We start from the raw sequence: 20,391 nt of genomic DNA on the forward strand, positions 1-20,391 counted from the left end.
TTAGAGTAAAAACAATTAAGCCAATAAATAAACAAGAAAGCAAGAGAGAAATCAAGACTGAAACATTCAGAGCAAATGTAATAATCCTGACTCCAAGTTATTGGCTCAAGTTCAACTAGGCTGATTTAGCCCTGCTGGGGTCCTGGCCCATGGAGTAGAAAGCACAAGACAGAGTATTTAGAAATGCTGGGATTGGCAGAGGGCAGGGAGAACTTTGATCTAGAAAGGGTTCCAAATTGGCCATTTGAGATATTAAAATTGGACATCAAGGTAATCAGAGTTAAAGAAGAAAAAAAAAAATCAGAGGCCTGTAACCACCAGCCCCTGAGGCCTAAAACAACAGAAAGTCCCCAAAGCAAAGAAACAGAAAATCTTAGAACTGCTGCAATCAGGGTTCCACAAGCATAATGAAAAGTAAAGGCTATTTGGGCTAAGAGAACAATATCAATAACTATTTGAAATGCATGCAGATTACTTTTTAGTATGTGTTTTTCAAGATTTTATACATCAAATGCCAAGAGCTCTCAAAGATCTCAAACTGGAGGGGAGCTTTGAAAGACAGGAATGGCCTCACTAGCTCAGATCTGTGGTCTGTCTAGCTGGACCATGGGTCTTGTCTCTGGCAGCAGCCAGCTCCACACTCTTCCAAAGAAGGTGCAAGAAGCTTATGTCCTTATGATCTTAAACTCCAACAGTATGCAGATGAGGAGTAGTCTTCTGAAGATACGAAGGGTTCACTCTTACATCTTCCAGATCTATAGGTTCTGAGAAACGTTCCATGAATAGCAAAATAGTCACTATCATGAACAGTGGTTTTCAGAATTCCTGAAGTCATGGAACTCTTCCATATCACTTCGTCTGCCATGGATCCCCTACCTCTATCCTAAAGACTGACACCAAACTAGGCAACCTGGCCTGGCAGTGTTGGTTCACCACCTCCGAGACCATTCCACCACTCGGCAGAACCTCTGATGACCTATTGCAGAACAACAGGGCTCCACAGAACACAATTTGAAAACCACAGATCATAAAGAAACAGCGGAGTACAAAAACATAGCATACCCAAGTGTGAGAAGAGTAAATGAAGGCTGGGCAGGGTTCCCCAGTTAAAAGTAATTCAGTATTTAGAGTGGGGAGTCAGGACACCTGGGCTCTATTCCAGACACTGCTACTGACCTTTTGTATGACCATTGGTAAGTCTTCTGTATGACCATTGGCAAAGTCCAAATGATGTACTTTGTACCATTTGCTAGCACCCAATTTATTTTTGGATAAACAGGCTGTTTCTGTTATTTGGTAGAATAATTGCAATAGCACAAACGTGAGATCCATCCACTACTGGGGTGCCATACTAAGAGACAGTCCCTTTCCTGAAGGCAAAGTCACAGGGAAGAAAAATTAGTTGTCCAAGAGTGTCTGAGAATGGGATAGGAGCAAGGTCTCGAGCAGAACCCAAGTCTTTTGACTCCAGTCAGGTACCTTATCTATATGGATGTTTGTATATAATTAATTTGGGTGCCACAAAGTGCAGCGCTGATCATTTTAACGGGTATTGCTTAGCTCAGTGGTTCTCAACCTTTTTGAATTCAAGGCACCCCACACTGGTCTCAAGGCACCCCTCCATAACCTTTGTGAATTGAATGGCACCCAATTTTAAAAATGAATGTATACATTTCAGTGCTTACCTCCTTACACAGGGGCTGGGCAATATGGGTGGAGGATAGTCCAGGAAGGGACAACTTGAGCCTGGCTTATCTGCTTAGATTATCTGCTTATCTCCTTGCACAGTCACTTATTTCCTCACACCTCATGGCACCCTTCAAAGGATTTGGGGGCACCTTAGGGTGTCCCAGTGGCCTGGCTGAGAGTCACTGACTTAGCTCTTTAGTATTGCAATTAAGAATCAAAGGAAAGTTAGGCTGGAAGGGAAATCATGAGATCATCTAGTCCAGACCCTGCTCAAGGCAGAACTGTCCCTGATTAAACTATCCCAGCCAAGTTCTGTCCAACCTGCTGTTGGAAAATTTCCAGGGATGGAGATGCCACAATTTCTCTAGGTAGCCTGTTCCGATGCTTGACCACCCTCATAGTCAGAAAGTTTATCCTAATCTCAAACCTAAATTTCCTCTGCTGTAGCTTGAGACCATTGCTCCTAGTTCTGTCCCAAGGCCACGGAGAAAAGTCCATCTCCACCCTCTCTATACAACCACTCTTCAGGTATTTGAAGATTGTTATAAAATGCTTCCCCCCACCCCCCTGTCTTCTCTTCCCCAGACTAAATAATCCTAGTTCTTTCAGCCTTTCCCCATAAGCCTTGCTTCCCAGTCCCCTAATCATTTTTGTTGCTCTATGCTGGACTCTTCCAATCTATTCACATTCTTCTTAAAGTGTGGGGCCCAACGCTGGACACTATTTCAGGTGAGGTCTTAATAGTGCTGAATAGAACAGAAGAATCACTTTCCTTCATTTGCAAATGACACTCCTGTTATACAATCCTGCATAGTTGGCCTTTTTTGCAACAGGAGCACACTGCTGGCTCATATTCAGGTTATGGCTTACTGTAACTTCCAGGTCCTTCTCTGCAGTACTGTAGCCAGCCAATCCCCAGTCTGTATTTGTGCATGCAGTTTTTCATCCAAAATACAGGACTTTGCACATGTCCTTTTTTAATTTTATCTGATTGATTGCAGACCATTTTCCAGTCTATCCAGGCCATTCTAGATCCTATCCCTGTCCTCCAGGGTGTCTACAACTCCACCCAACTTGGTGGCATCTGTAAATTTGCTAAGTATGCACTCAATCCCATCATCCAAAATAAGATGTTGAACAGTACTGGACCCAGGATAGACCCCTAGGTAACCTCACTTGATACCACCTTGCAACTAAACATAGAGCCATTGAGGATGGTTACCAAATGAGAACAAGGGATGCTGTAGCATATCACAGCTACAATTCAAAAACACCTACTGGCTCTTGTAAAATGGGAACACAGTCCAACACCACCAGACACATGTTTACGCACCAAATGCTGAGCAAGTTCAAGCCAGCAGAGCATGGAGCAAAGCCCAGAGGCCATGAAGATGGTACTGCCCTGCTTGCTGTGCTTTACAATGCTGCCTTCACAATTGTGTGCTCCCCTGCTAATAGAAATGAAACAAGGGAGGTAGCTGCCTTTGGGTTTGCTTCTGAGAGCTGGAAGAACCAGTGGTAGGTTCCTGGCTAATGCTGTGTGCCCACACATGGTCATAAAGCTCCCTCTCCTATTTTCCTCTGCCTTAGTTAGCTACACACTGGGCCTAGGCTTATATAGGAAAGAGCACTGTGTATTTGATAGGCCCCTCCTCTCCCAGAATAGGTAGCTGGGTTGAACAGAGTACTGCCTTGGCCCCACCAATATTTAGGTAAACCCTTTGTGAAGAGTGTAGACATTCACTACTGGTATAAGGAAAGGCTGGGATTGGAATCCCTATTGAGATGAATTGGAAAGTGGGCATCTAACTCCCTTTGGCTCCTTTAAAAATCCCAGCTTAAGTGACTAGCCCTGAGGAGCCCCACTTCTTTCCTGCTAGAATGGCACATAGTGCCCTCTGTCCCCCACCTTCCCCAGTTGTGTGAGTTGTTGGAGTACAATCTGCTCCTCAAAATTTGTTTATAACCTGCTATATCATAAAGCCTGTGGTGGGGCATTTTCCAGCAAACATTTATTTAGCTGTTGCTTCTGTAGCTCATTTGAAAGAGGCTGCACCTACTGCAGGTTTGCTGCAAACTGGATGAACCGTGTCATGTTTCTATGAAACACCTTTTGAGATTTGGTTTTCTCAAAAGAAAAGAAAATGAATGAATGAGGAATAATGAACAAGAGCTGTTATCAGTGATGTGATAATACTTTAACCAGAGATTCCCATAAAAATTCCCCCCACTCCCTTTGCTTATATCCAGGAGCCCCTCTGCTAACATGCTAACAGAGAAGGACAGTGAGGTAAGTTTATTTCTTTCCTCATTTAGACAAAAGAACTTTCTCTTCAGTATAACTGAAGGGAGAAGTAAAAGAACTGGGCAAACAAACTTCTGCTAAGTACTGTATGCTGGAAATGTATATTCATTGCTCCTGAAAAAAATACACTGTGCACATTGATCATATAGGACAGCATCTGACATTTATAATCTGAAGACCGAAGGGGTATGTGTGCATGCAAGGCAGCCTTTTTTATACAGGCTAAAATATGGGCTTGTCTTCCCCTGGAAAGAATCTTGCATTTGAAGCAGTTTAAAGCATTTTCAAAGTGGGGAAATACTATTTTTCAAATGTGTTTTTAAGACTTCAAAGGTGACAAAGACAGAATAGCTCACAGACAGGTGTAGCAAAAAGGTGATCCCTACTAGAATTATAGAACTCACCTAAATCAGTGGTTCTGTTTGACTGGAGAATTTTAACAAGAATAGCTAGCATGTCCCTTCCAGCATGGCACTGGTCTTTACACGCATTGTTAAATTTAACCAACCGCATCAGTTTTATGGATTGTTTCTAATTATTAAACTGTTTATATATATATTTTCATACAAAATGAATGTTGTTGGTCACAAACACTGACATTACCAAGAAAATACCAGGATTGGATATAAATTCTTGGTCTCTTTGCGGTTTGTGCTCTCAATTCATGGCTTCCTGTGATATAAACAGTCTTGTAGGCCAAAACAAAGGCATTCCATTTAAACAAGGAACCTGCCATTCTTGTGAGGGTGGGGTGAAGCACGTGTGTGGAATAGCCATACAACTGCTCTAAGACTTAACCTTGCTGTGATTAGTTATTCTGCTGGAGGTCTAGTCTACAGCTTAGTAATTATTTGCAGTGATCCTTTTCAAACTTGATGGAGAAAGTATTAAAGTATTTTTGCTATTTTGTGCTAAGTGTTCCATAGAATTAAAACCTGAAACATAAACAATGAGGTTAAAAGAAAGAAATCTCTTGTTATAAAGTCTATGGTAAACTCTCTGAAAGGAGTGGGTAAAGTTTCCCCACTTGGACTTAATGTTTTCTATCACTGTTCCCTATAGTGCTTTTGAACTCTATTCTGAAGTCTCTGGTACTGGTCACTGTCATAGACAAGATCCTGGAGTAGATGGACCACTGTTCTGATCTGATCATATAAGCATTCCCATGTTCTTGTTTATTACCTCCAAGATGACTTTCCCAACCCACTGGGTGAGTTGTTACAATGTGTAGCATTGGGCATTAGGCAAATCAATAGTGGCCTCTGTTGCAAAATCGATTTTGGAATTTGCAGCCATCCATTTTAGGGCCAAGTTCTACTGCAGTCCATATTCCCCCCGGGGGAAAAGCCTACTGGAGTCAATACAAGTTATATCTTGGTAAAAATCTAAAGGATTTAGACTTTTGTTAAACAAACAGAAACACCAAAACCAAAACCAATCAACCAAACGAACAACAATCACCATGCCTTAAATCTTAATTTCTGCAGCATGGACCCAGCCCACAGAAAATTCAGCAGGCCAGGCAAATGTTTTATTTGGCATCTGTAAAGCCATCTCAATTTTCTAGGACCTGATTAATCAAATCCTGCAACGTGTGCTTAAGCCTGTGTTCAACATTGTGTTTAGCTTAGGATTTTCAGGAAACCCTAGAAAAGCTAGGTATCTAAATCCTAATGGCAACTGATAAGTAACACCTTTATGTTTTTAGAAAACTCTCAGAGTGCCTGCTACACTTCAATTGCAAGTTTAAGTTTCAATGAGGTCAGTGGTTCTCCAGTATGTGCTTACAGTGAAGTATCTGTCAATTTGCCTTATTGAACAGGGACCTAAAACCTTTATTATGCAGTCTCCTTTTGCTGAAGGCCCACAACCAAAATTGGTCAATTTGGTCCGTAGTTTAGGAATACTTTCTGATTCCTCAGTGATGCTAAACTCTCACACAGTAGTCTCTGCAAAAAAATGCATTGTGTCATCTCTGGTTGTCTAGGAGACAAAGTTACATCTTAGTAGAGAATGGCCTGGCTTTGGTTATTCATGCACGTGTCATTTCTCATCTGGACTGCAGCAGCATGATGTACCTTGGCAAGAAGCCAGCAACACTTTGGAAACTCCAAGTAGTGTAGAAAGGTGCAGGAAGTCTCCACAGGAACAGCAGCTACTGGGAACACAACAAACCTGGCCAAGGTCTCAGCTCTTATTTTCAAGGTGTTGCCTGGCTTGGGGCCAGCACATCTCAAAAGGCACCCTAGAACTCCAAGAGAAAGATTGCTCAACAATTTTGCACCCTCTGGTGCAACAGAGCTCTCCACAGTGCAGTTAAGTCTTATCTATGGGGAAACCAGAAGTTCCTCAGAGGCCAGTCAGGCATGAACTTTCCCAGGCACTAAGGACTTTTACAACCCTCAGTCCCTTCTGCTTCAAGGACAAGGTGCAGTTCTTTGATCTTGTCTTCTCTAGCCTAAATACATGGCAACATGCTCAGTAAGAGAGAAAACCAAACCAAACTAAACCTCCTACCAACATGTACACCCATACTGCTTTCCCTGGGGAGGCGGAAAAAACAAAAAGCATGACAGATGTCAGTCATAGCGCCACTGGAAGATGCTCAGCCCCTCTACAAGAACTGAATGGAAAAGGCCGTGAATATTTTCAGTAATCTAGAAGGAATCTCTGTTTGGGGGATGGAGAAATATATACAGGTAAACCAGAGGATGCAGCTGTTTGTGATCATGCCCCAGATTTTCTGGATTTGTTTTTACAAGGTCAAATTCCATCCATCTGGAGATTCTCCAGTTACTCTCAGAGGATGGGCATGTTCCAAGTGAGGCTGAAAACACCATGACACTTTTAATTAGCTCTGAATACAGTTGTCTAAGTCAGGGGTCGGCAACGTCTTTGGGCTGAGTGCCAAAAACACACACACCCTCTACTTGGAAGATGTTGGCATGCCAGGGGCAGATGGCGGGGAAGCCGCGAGGGACCCAATCCTTGCTGTGGCAGTGCAACCCGTGCCCCTTCCCTGCTGTCCCCCCGAAGAGGCATGTGCACCCACCACCAGCAATAAGCTGAGCCAGGTCTCTGTGGACTTCAGTGTAGATGCTTGCAGCCTCCCCATCACCTGCTGTGAGCAGCCGGGGCTCTGTGGCAGGTGGCAGGGGCCTGCCCAGAGCCCGGGTCAACTATGACAGGCAGTGGGGAGGCTGCAAGTGGCTTCACAGGGGTCTGTGGAGCTTTGGCTCGACTCATTGCTAGCAGCAGGTGCATGCATGCCTCCGGGCAGATGGCAGGGAAGTCATGAGGGGACTGATTCCTTGTTGTGGCAGTGCAGCCCCAACCCCTTCTTCACTGTCTGCCTTGAGGCATGCACACCAAGCAAAATATCTTTGCACGTCATGCTTTGGCACATTGGCATGTGTGTTGGGGGTTGCTGACACCTGGTCTGTTATCCTAGCACTGCATTGGAAAACAGCTGTAAGTGATCATAAGCATACCTCACAGATGTACCTTCTTTTGAGGGAGGCCACTGCATGGAATCTCTGTCTCATACACTCTCTGCAGATGTGGCGTCCCTCTCTCCCCCTTTTCATGAAAAATGTTAAGGTAAATGAGCCTACAGAAGGAGTTAATTCCCTAAGCAGCATACATCATCTCACTGCATGTTGTGTTTCCTGCATTAATAGCTCTTTTTCAGTATTCTTTATTTCCGGTCTGTGTCATCCCCGGTTTCCCACATTTGAGTGTTAGTAGGTTGCGAGATATGATTGTGAGAGTTCATGTACTGTTTTATGTCATTTACTGAAAGAGGCATGATCTGGGTGTCCAGTTCTCCTTTCACCCCCAACTACTCTTAGGTGTACTTGTCAGCCTGAGCTTTGTCAACTATTTCTGATCTGCACAGATCAAAGTAAGAAGACAAGAGTTTGCAGTGCAAATACAGAGAGACCATCACCATGGCCACTGAGCAGCTGGGCACCCTGCCCCCCTTCTGTTTCATTGGGCGTCATCTTGAGCCTGACCTTTGGGGAGCAAGGATTCCCCTGCCTCCCCACTTCAATATGATGAGAATATCCTGAATCACCATTCACTTGCAGTCTACATTGCTATTGACTGACTCACGGATCAAACCTTGAAGTGAGCATAGCCTAGCCTGTACAGCTATGGCCACAAAAAGACAAAATGAAGTGGAGCAACCTGTCATAATACAGAAGCACACATGGTGCCCTGCATTGCAACCCACACCTTTCCCTGTTCCATCATAGCAATCATCAAGATACTACATTAACAAAACATAGTCCCTCATGCGGAAAATAAAAGAACACCAACAGCTATTATGAAGAAAAACTTGTGAGGAAACGGAGAATTTGATTATGTGCCAGCAGAAGGATGCTAAGTCCCTGCACTATAATTGTTCTTACAGTGCCCAGGGAGCTCATTCACCAGTGGAGTAACCATTTTAGACTAGTCTGTCTTGCAGCCACCACCTGAAAGGGAACCAAGAATAAAGTCATTGCTATGGACGTGGGTCACACAAAGGGCTTTGGAACACACCGAGGAAGTTGAAAGGGGAAATGTGCCTATGCATTGTCCTCTGGAGGACACAGCTGAGTCTTTGGGTCTTCATTCTTCTCTCTATGAAATATGAAGGTTAGGTTCATATTTAGATGTTTTGCTTCAAAACAGATGGAGCAGAAATAGAAAGAGACAAGAGAATAGCAACAGTTCTTAGAAGTGAGGGTCGGGATAGAATAGGAAGATTCCACTTGAATTAAAAGGGATCACTCACTAATAAGGGAGTGATTACATGGATTGGGGCTTCCACTGTATGCACATTTAAAAGCAATGCCAGATTTTTCTTTCACACCACCTTTAATCATCTCAGTGCAAATGTTTTATGTTTATATGTCAATAAATGAGAGCAGAATTTGGCCCAGGGACTTCAATGCTTTGTATTAGCTTAAAGGAGAAGATTTGTAATTCCTGCTTTGTATCAGTTTAAATGAAAAGATTTGGTCCAATAAAACCTTAGGTAAATTTTTCCAGAGTTCCTCGGTGGCTTAAGGGCTCAAATCTTTTTTCCCCAAAATGATTTAGGCATATTTCACACTGGAGATTGACATCTAAATAACTGACATATCTAAGCTGTAAGAGCCTGCATTCCAACTAGATTTAGACACTGAAAGCCAACACTCATCTATATTAGAAAACTTGCGGCAGCTTAACTAAAATTCACTTAATTACACCAGTGCAAAGCCTAAAGTCATGCTACATCTAGTGAGACCTGTGCTTAAAGCAATTTAGCTTGATGCACTAAATTTAACACATTCAACTAAATCAGGTGAAGCAGAATTTGAAGTGGTGTAAAAGCATGTCTACTAGAGGTTTGTGTGGATATAACCAACATAATTTTAAGTATGCAAAGTCAGCTTTTCTAATATCAAAGCCTAAATATTAAAAAAACTAATGTTAGCACAGGCTGACTTTTTCATTTTGCAATATATTTCATTAGCATAAAAAGCTGAGCAAGATCTAGGGAGGGTGTGTGTGTTGTTGTTGCTCCAGAAGAAAAAAAAAGATTGGCTTTGTTTCTCAGGAACTGACTTTTAAACAAAGAATAGCAATAGCAAGTGTGCTGCAGGCCTGACCTGCACTTCATTCCATGAAACATCAGTCATTTTTAGATGCATGTATGCCCTTGTCCTATATAAACTTGGGCTTATATTGCTGTTTATAAATTATTCACCAGGGAAATACTGAACCACAAAATGGAAGTTACTAAAAATTTAATACAGGTATTAATAAATTAATCACACATCATTTTAAGATCCTTGCACTACCCTTCCTTGGCTGTGCATATTACATGGACATAGTCACCCATTTTAGAGGCTTACATCTCAGACAGTTTGAAGTTGTGCATGCCAAAGCTTCCAAATCCCCATGTCCTACCTGTACTGATGCTTGGAATCACTTTTACAATAGAAAGAAAATAAAGGATTTGGAATTGATTCACATTTTATGTAGCCTATTTTGCTTAATACTAGTACATTTCAGTTCAACTACAACGTGAAATTAAAAAGAATGCCACTATTTTATTGGAAATTGCTTTATAATACTAACAGTTATGATAATACTGTATACAATGTGTGGGAATCACATTGCATTCACATCTAGGTGTCAGTTTTGTCACTGACTTCACTAGGAGCAAGATTAACAATTTATTGTGCTTAGTTTAACAGCTATTATTTGTGCTTAGACTATTTCTCCCACCAGAGATGTTTTTTCCTCCACCCTTGATCTACACATGCTTATTCAAAGCAGTACTGGATTCCATGGTACCTCATTCTTCTTCAAAGGGCAGCAGACAATTTAATTTGAGCAAGAACCGTTACCTGGTTTTTAGGCCCATATTCTGCAAGAGACTTAGGCTCAGCTCTCAGCCAAGTTAAAGGTTCTCCCAAGCCTAGCAACCCTTTGGACTAATATAATCAAGGCCACTGCTTTCCACTCCCCTGCCTGAATGAGCAGGTACCCCTTGCAGTTGAATCAACAGGGGACAGCCCCTAGAAGCAGCAAGACTCAAACTCTGTCTTCTGGATCCATAAAGAGATGCCTACAGGGCTCTGTCCCTATCTCCCCTTCTAAACCAGAGTGAACTTCTTAAGTGCAGAGAGCCACCCGCATGATCAGAAGTCAAGAAAATAGACCTTATGATGAGAGGCTGAGAGCCATGGGACGCTTCAGCCTAGAAAAGCGCAGGCTCGGGGTGATCTGGTGGCCACCTATAAATTTATCAGGGGTGTTCACCAGGAACTGGGGGAACATCTGTTCACCAGAGCGCCCCAAGGGATGACAAGATCAAATGGTCACAAACTCCGCTGCGACCGATTCAGGCTGGACATAAGGAAGAACTTCTTTACTGTCCGAGCCCCCAAGGTTTGGAACAGACTGCCACCGGAGGTGGTTCAAACACTCACTTTGAACCCTTCAAGACACATTTGGATGCTTATCTTGCTGGGATCCTATGATCCCTGCTGACTTCCTGCCCATGGGGCAGGGAGCTGGACTCAATGATCCTCCGGGGTCTATGAAATCTATGAAATTGTCTTCAGGTGCCCACAGTTTGGCACTTGCTCAAGTATCTTGCAGAATTGGAGCCTTTAATGGGGAAAATACATAATCCTATGTCCAGGCTGCCTCTTAGCACCAACTAATGCACCAATATAATGCTAAAGCGCCCACCCGCATATAGAGTATCAACCAAGCCTACTTCTCCTGGTACTACATGCTCGATGGTCCCCAGCATCGTAGCCGGATGAAACGAGAAAGCCTTCTGAACACCATCTGATCATGATCACTTTCCAGTTCTCCGTTCCTCCCGACTGATTTCACATATATATTTACTCCTCTGCCCTCGCACCCAGGCGCCTGCGTGTCCTGGAAATGATTAAAATTATTTCTCATTATCGATCGTCATCCAGCTTTTACTGCCCCTTTGGGCTGAGTGCGGTAGAGTCCTTCGGGGCCCGGAGACAACCAGAACTCCTGATATTGTTTTAATCGCACGTGTCAGGCAGAAATGCTTTTTTATTATTGTTTACAGAGGACACATCTTTTGTGGGGGGGAGCGTGGATTTATTCCAAGACAGGGCTCTCGAAGCAGATTGCCAGTGCAGTGATGTGCACAGCAGAGAAACGAACAAGCAGACCAAAAAACCAAAAAAAACCCAAACCCAAAACAAACCCCATCATAAAACACAAAACCAATGTCACCATCAAGCAGTTCTGTTTACAGGTTTGTAACAATATTTCATGCATCATCTTTCGCCTGCGCGAAAGCAACATGCCATTGCAAACACGTCTGCAGCTGTCTCAGAGCTGACTCTTCTGGATCTTGCAGCCTCTAACGAATGTGGCAGTACTAATAGGTTTTATAGACGATGATATGCAGAACAGCACTATAAAGTTGACAGGCTCTCCTATTAATAACAAGTTCGGGGACCACAGGCAAAAATACAGCGCCCGGATGAGCTGCCAGGAGCCCGAGCCTAAGGTGCAGCACGAAACACCGCAAAGATGGGTACTTGGGTGGATAAAATCTTCCTCACCGGGCGCCCAAGATAGGAGACAGGATTATATTTCCTGCGCGATTCAAATAATTACGATCCTATTGCCCCCTGCTAGGCGAGCAATAATAATCCAGGCATACCCTAGCTCCTCTGAGCTAGCACGTCATTATTTAAGCAAAATACGATCCTTGCGTTTTTGCCTATGAATTAATGCGAAATAAAGACAATGAAAGGGCAGCCCGCTTTGCCTTAGCAGGCTGAAAAGAAACGTGATGGCGATCATTTACATTTATATGCCAATAACTGGTGCCAGCGTAAGCGATTAACTAATTTTCTCATAAAAACAGCAAATTTTTCCCTTAAAATTTTAACCCTGCTCTGCCTGCCTGGGTGTATGATCCTCTTCAGTGAGCATAATATACATGAATCCATAAAGCCCCTGGAAAAGAGGGTCTAATATTAAGAAAACTCTTTAGAGAGGCCACAAGGAAATATCTGAGCAGGGGAAGTGAAAGAGTGATAAAGTCTCTTCGGAGGTGAGTTTGAATAACAGATGGCAACAGATCGCTGGGGTCTTGCGAAATGAAAGTGGTCTTTTAAAGTTTTTTCGTTGGGTTTTTTTTTCTTTAATTCTTCTAACTTTCTTGGGGGCTGCAGAAACTCAAATATGATCCCAACAGCAGGTTTCAGGCTTTCACCGTTTTAAAAGTCTTTCCGTTTTGCTTGCTGAGCAGAGCTGAATGAATAAAACCCGCTCCACCTGTTTTGTCCGAGCTGCTGTACCAAGCGAATAAATAAAAATAAAATAATCACAAGGCCCCCAAATCCCTCCCCACCTTCTACAGGCGGAATAAAAGGTTGCCTCGCCAACATGCCTTCCTTTGAAGATTGCCCAAACTTGTCTCCGCTGCAAATATAATATGTAAAATTGCTTTACTGATTTCTTTACTGAGTCCTTTAAAGAGATGCAAAGAATAATATTTTTGGGGCCTACCTGTGCATTTATCACCCTAGGAAAGCCATTGCCTGGCCTGTTAGATGGAAAATGTTTTGTAATTTATTTTACTGAGGCCCATCCCCTGGTTGGTTTCAGTGCGAGTTTTGCTTGAAAAAAGACTGCAGATTTTGCTTTGTTACTAAAAGAAAAAAAAAAGATCTTCTCCCTTACCCTCTAAAGAACATGGCCGACTATCTTGATTTTCATTACTTTTGTCTAACCTTTTAAGCAATTTAAAGCAATCCAACGCGTTGAATTCCTGCAATGGTTGAAACAAGGAAAAAAAGACCAATGAGCTATTTTTCCTGAAATCAAATCACCAAAACCCTGCTTTCTTGCTATTAGTTGCAATGCACGAGGGAAAAAATCAAGATATAATCATCCTATCATGTAAATTGATATTCAGCACACGATTCTCTGCAGTTGGGATGAAAAGTATTGAATATTAATTAACAGCAACCGACTGGAAAACCAGGGGTATATTCAGTTTTAAAGTGGGAGAAACGGATATATATTTCACTTTACTGTCTGCACTCTGATACATCTGAATTAAAGTCTACTGAGAAAACCACTTTATTTCCCCTTTAGAGTATATTTTATGCCAGTAGCACCTTTCACAATGGTGTTATTACTCGTCATCAGATCCAACCCAGCTAGCAAAGAAAAAAAAAACTATTTACTTTGATTTCTCTTTATATTATTAACTTGGGCAACAAGGATGCATTTATTATTTATTCCGGAATGAGGGAGAAGAACAATGGCTTTGTACTACTGTGCAGAAGAGACTTTTTTTTTAACTGGAAATGGCTTATTATAATATTATTTAGCCTAATTTCAATTGATGGATAGCATTCCACGGGAAATCTTTAAGCACTTTCATATTTCATGCCCAAAGCTAACGTTAAGTGACGATGTACAGCATCACACCAGGAGGTCAAAAGCGGTTTATTTTACTGTACAAAATGTCCTCCAAAAGAGAGAGAGAGAAGAAACCTCTTTACATTTTAACTTATGTTTCCCCCTAAATTATAGAATAAGAAAGAATTAAGAAATACCTTGGATTTCTCCTGATGGGGTTTAGTTGTAATTCTGTAATGACTTGCAAAAGGGACTCACACTCACTCAGGCACACACACGTGCACAATCACACGCACATGCACACACAGGAGCCTGCCTTTACAGCATCCTATTGAGATGCTTGCAGGGGCCAAAGAATGTTTACAGCGTGGGCTCAAGTTCAATGACAAAAAAAAAAACCTCTGCAGGGAAAAAAAAAAGCTCAGCCGCATTGTGCCTGGGGCATGAACTTGAACAAAAGAAAGAAGGAAGCAAAGGCTGGAGGGGAGGGGAGACTCTGCAAAGGTGTTGGCTCTCGGGAGAAGTGTGACTTTCTTGCATTCATAGGTATATCTCTTTTAACCGAACGGGATGGAAGGAAAAGAGGGAGAAGAGAGAGGAAGGGAGGAATACAGAAATAAAGGGAGGAAAACTGAATGGAAGAGGGGAGTGGGAGGGAGCGGAGAGAAGTATGAGAAAGAAAAGGGCGGAGGGAGGCGAGGGAGGACAAGCAAAGCGAGCAGGCCAGACAGGGGAAACCCCCCACGTCGTCCCTGTGTCCGCACAGGCTGGAAGAAGCGCTTCCTTGTCTACTGAAACCAGAACCTCTGGGCCGTGTAATGGGACAGGCAGAGCCGCTGGAGGCCAGCCCCCTCTCTGGTTTTGCAGCCCGGGCTACGCTTCCCTGCTGGGCTGCGCTGAGCTTGCCAGGACTCGGCAACAGCGCCTCTGCTCTGCATCTTCCACCCGCGCAGAGCCAGCACTGGCCCGAGTGCCAGCACCTCACTGCTGCTGTTTGCTCTTTACCCCTGTGTGTCACTGCAGCCTCAGATGAGTAGGGAAGCGCCCCAGCTCGTGAGGGGAGTCCCTAGGGTCTGCAAATGGCTCAGATGCCAGGAATCGCCACCATCATCATCATCGTCGTAGTCAGTGTAATAACAACCAAAGGAGAGGGAAGCATGTCTTTGCTCCTGGGTCATGTGGCTTTGGATCTGAACCCTCCAGCCCTGGAATCTAGCAGGAGCAGGATCGAGCCCTTGTGACATTGCAGCGCCTGTTTCTAACACCAGAATCAGGCCCCGGGGGAGGGGGGCGGCAAGGGTAGGGAGGGACATGTTTGCATTTGGAGCAGATCTGGTCTCCAAATGCATTTGGGGCAGGTCTGCATTTGCATTTAGAGCAGGTCTGGGGATCCTGGGACAGGATCTCAGCGGCCACGAGACTCCTCTGGGAAACAAATGTACTCAAGGCTTTGAAAACAGCAAACCCCAGAACAATCGCTGCGTTGCGCGCCCCGGGCTGAGACAATGGAGCAAAATCCAGTGAGCTGCGCCGTGAGAACACTGCAGTTAGGGGTAGGGGACTGAGAGGCACACGTAAGAGCAGGACTTCGCTGAGCTGCGTAGCGTCATCAGCATTATTATCATAAGTACTGTTGGTGATAATAATAATTATGATTATGATTATGATATTAGCATTGCCATTAATATTATTTAGATGCATGTCTCTCTATCCAGAAGGCTCAGAGCGGTTTCCAATAAAGACAAACTCCAACAATAAATTCCCCAAAGGACATGCTGACTCTAGAAAACCCCTCTCCACACCACTCACTCCCACTTCCCCGCCTGTCACCCTTAAGAGCAAACCCTCTGGCAAATCTCAGCTCCCATTCACATTTAGGTATAAGTAACTTCCTCCCACCCAGTGCCAGATATCACTCCAATCAGACAAGTCGGGCCGGTGGGGTGTGTGTGTGTGTGTGTGTGTGTGTGTGTGTGTGTGTGTGTGTGTGTGTGTGTGTGTGTGTGTGTGTGAGAACAACTTGTGTGTGTGTGTGTGTGTGTGTGTGTGTGAGAAAACCTCATATAGTATGTGGCTGGGGCTGTTTATTTTTAGATAAACAACACATAACCCAGCAGGGAAACATGCGAATATATCAACAAAAAGCCAGCATTTTCTTGGAGATTTAATCTTTAAAAACAATAAAAATAATGATATTAAAGGATAACGATCTGTCTCTCTGTATGTCTGCCTATCCAACCCCATACCACCCACTTTATGTATGCATCTTTCTCTCTAGCCACAGGTTCCTACTTAACAGATAGGCACACACACACACCACCGTACACAGAATTATATAGCCGTTTCTCCCACCTCGGAAAACTTTCTTTCTCGCTACAGACATCTACATTCTTTCAAGATTGATTTTGCCTTTAAAAAAAAATCATTTCAGGTTTACAGGGGTGTATTCACTGAAGTAGGCAGCGGGGATCTTAGCAGTTTCTTCGCCTTGAATTCAAAGAATTATTTGGGAAGAAAAAAAATCTGCCTATTGAGTTTGATTGAAATGCAGCATTCCTTTCCAAACGCAGCAAGACAATGGCATATTTAAAATTAAAAGTTAGAAGCAGCCAGAAATGCAATCGCTCAAGGAATTCGAGTGGCGTGGGTTTCCAGAGGAGAGAAAATCGGAGATCTCACCCTGAAATACTGCAAGAGAAGCTGAAATATTCTCATGGGGGTAGGAACTTCTACCTGCCACGGTTTAAAATATTTCCTCCTCGGGTTTCCCGGTGACAGACCCCTTGTCAGGTGCAGAATGGTTTGTGCCCACTTGAACCCCCTAAGTTTCAGAGTGGCCTTGGAGGCAGGCAGGAATAAACCGCCTGTTTTATTTTCACTCTTCCTTGTCTTGGTGGCCAAACCTCCAGAGTCAGCCGCGGAGGTCCCCGAAGGAAGGGTACATTTCTGGGACCCGGAGGAAAAGCTGGAAGAAAGGGGGTGAGGGGGATGATTTTTCCAGGAGCTGCGACACTGTTCCACTGGCGTGTTCATAGCGCCAGCAAACAAGTCCAAGGCATCCTCTTGAACGCCAGAATTTGTGTGTGCGCGTGTGTGTGTGTGCTGGGAGGGAGAGGAATTTCTCTATAGAGGAACCACTTAGAAGAATCAACATCCCCCCCTTGATTTGCACGACGTGGATTCCCTTTCCCCACTCCTGGTCTGATCTCCAGTACCCTGCTTGTTATGCCATCCCTATCCTGCCCTGATCTCCATTTCTTCCCTTCCCTCGTCCATCCATTTTGTTCCCACTCTATCCTTTTTTTTCTCTCCAGCTCAGAGGATGGAGCTAGTTAGATTAGCTCTCACCTTCCCTCTTCCTCCCATCCTCAGCACCAAAAATCCTGTCCGGCCTGCTCAGTATTTAAAGCATTTCTTAACGTGTCCCTGGAAATGACCTGCAGAGACCTCCAGGGCCTCTCCAGCAATACGCTGGGGGTCAGACTTCCCTGGGTTTCAAGTTCAATGGCAAAGTCACCTCTAGCAGCATTGGAGATGAGCCCAGCAAGTCCTTCCTTCTGTCTGGGGGGAGGGGGGGCATTTTACCTGGAAAATTCTTCTCTGTTTCTCCCTCTCTCTCTCTCTCTCTCTCTCCTTTTTTTAAAGCGTCTCCTGTTTAGGGTTTTACAAGAATTTCAGGCAGCTTTTCTGTTCCCGCTGTGTGGAGGTTTTTATAGCTCCACACAAGCTTCTATGCAAGAGCTTTTCTGCGCTCCCCCTTCCTCCCCCTTCCCTGCATTTTTTGTTTAGGAGGCCTCGCGGATCTGACTGTAGCTGAGGCTAATATGGGAGGAAGAAGTCAGATCTGCACGTTTCAGAGGTGGAGGAACCGAGAGTTGGGGGGGAGGGGTGTTGTAAGTGCGTTATATAAAGCATATAACCTAGAACATCAAAATCCTTGCTGGTCTGAAGACCCCTCTCAAGCACTGTGTGTGTTGATGATTTATATATCATAGCATCTACAATATAGAAATCTTTGGCCTACAGACGCCTCCCCAACACTGCGCGTGTGTGTCTGTGATGCTGGAACAGCCTGCGGACATCTCCTGCAGCCTGTGCGTGTCTTACGGGCTATGGAAGCCATTGCTCTCTGGACGCCACTTACAGAGACAAGTCAGTGAATACCCCATTGTTAAACCCCCGCGCCTCGTGCGACCTCCACCATATTTGACCGTGAGCTTCTGACCAACCTGTTTTTACTGAATAAATTGCAACGACCAGTCCCTTCAGTTTGCACGTTTGCCTCTGTATCATCAGCTAGAAATAAAAAAGAAGGCAGTTTCATGGAGATTGAGAGGGGCCTCTGCTCCAGGAACATTAAACAAGGACGATCACGTGTAGCACGCAGCAAGGATCTTCATTAGACTTCGTTAAATTTCATGATACTATAGGAGAGGTGGATGGCAGAACTCAACGATCATTTAATCCTGATCGTGTTGTTTCTCCGACTGCGTTTTCTGAGACTGCAGTGAAGGCTCCAGAAGAAAGACGTTATCAATTAGAATAACCCTTTAGGTGCACGGGAAATCTTTGAGGGGCATCTCTTTCCCAACACACCAGAAAACGTGATTGTTTCGAAAGACGACCCCTGGGCTGTTTGTGCGGCAAACACAACCATGGTCGCTAAGCGATCTGCTAAGGGGTACAGATCTGGCTTTGCTACTTCCTTCTTCCTCGTGCTGGAAATCCACATCCCCATTTGTCATCGCTCTCACGAACGTCAAAGGCAGCCAACAAGGTTATTTGGGTAGATGTGATATGTTTCGTTAGTCCAGCTTTAGCTGGTCTAGTAAAAGATACCACTTCTACCCAAAGCACCTTGTCTGCCTATGTACTTAGACCAACGCGGTTACAACCAACAGCCCTAAAGGCAGCAAAAACTCCACCCTTGTAATCCACGCGATTGCCCAAGCGGTGATCAAAACTGTAGTTGGAAACAATTGATCTGCCTCAATAAAAGGCATGTTCTGGTTTGGTTTACATCCCTCCTCCCCCAACCCGGTTTAAATGGAAAATCCGTGAGGATTTCTTATTGTTGTGTAAATAACTGCTTTTGCCCTGCAGTAGTGTCTTGAAATGCATAAGAATCGGTGCTCGCGACATCCTGTGTGTAATCTTGTGTCCGGGTGAATTAGGGCCCCCTTCCTTCGCTTCAAGCAGAGAAAGCAAACGTAGCTGTCTGGCATCCCACGGAGGGAAATGCTCCCATGAAGGCCACATCTTGATGCTTCTGCTCAAGCCTGTAGGAGTCAAATGGGCAGGAGTCTGATCCCTTGGGTGTAAAACAATGGGGTTAGTCCGGATTGACAGCGGGGTTGTTCAGAGAATCTGGATAGGTTAGCCCGATTCCCCTTGTGCCCCTGCCTTGAATCAGTATTTCTGCTCCCTCCTCATACACAGAAACGCACACGTGCAGGCGTTCATACACTCTCTCAATATACCTACAGTCAAAAGTTGGTCATACACGAAGTCCATTGAAAAAGTAATGAATGTGTGCTTGTATGCATGTGTGCATGTGTTTGTATGCATGAGTGCATTCGAGTTGATGTGTATTTCTATGGTTGCACGTGCTTTTGAGTTGGCATGCCTGTGTGCAGGGGTTTGAGGTGTGTGCGTGACTATTTGTGCATGTTTCTGGGCTCGCGTGTACAACAATATCACTCACTTGAGTGTAGAGATATCTATTGTTGTCTCAGTTTGCCTGCACATGTACATATGCGTAGGTCGGCATGTGCTTTTGTTTCTGAGTGTATCTGTACATCTGTGTGTTTGTGCGCATTTCTGCCTGCATCCCTGTCTCTTTGTGGGTATGTGTCTGTGTACATCTCCATAGGAGTGCTTCTGAGGAGCTTCCATGGGGCTTTCTTATTTTTGCCAAGAGCATTGACAACAGCCCCCCCCCCCAAGAGGCACTTGCTATGAGCTGGGAGCACTGACCCTGGCCTGACAAGTCAACTATGTACAGGAGCCAACAGAAGATGGAGCTCTCGGTCTTCTAATAAGCAGGAGCGGGCTCCAGCTCCTCGGATCCCAGGCAGAGAGGGGGGAAAAAAGGCTCAGAGTCAAGGTCACCGAGGCCTAATTGCGCGGGGAACCTGGCCCCTGAGAGGTCGAGGCGAAAGGCTGATGAATGGGGAGCTCAGACAAGGCCCTTCCCCCGATCGCGGCGGGGAGCCGTTCGCTCACTTCCCCTTCCCATGAGTCGTGCCCCAGGGCAGACATCGCTCTCCACATCGTCAGCAGACGACTCCCATTCTCGTGCCTCAATACCAGGGGAGGAAGGGAACTGGGACTTATCACATCCGGGGTCCAGATCTCTCGAGAGAACATGCTCATGGAAAAATAAATACAAGTGTTCACTGTCTTTTTATTGATTTAGCTCCCTTCCCCCCCACCCCGCTCCCCCCCAAAATCCCTTCATCATTTGTATATTTCGGGGG

The sequence above is a fragment of the Alligator sinensis genome, unplaced genomic scaffold (genome assembly GCF_000455745.1).
Source record: "Alligator sinensis unplaced genomic scaffold, ASM45574v1 scaffold520_1, whole genome shotgun sequence".
NCBI lineage: Eukaryota > Metazoa > Chordata > Crocodylia > Alligatoridae > Alligator > Alligator sinensis.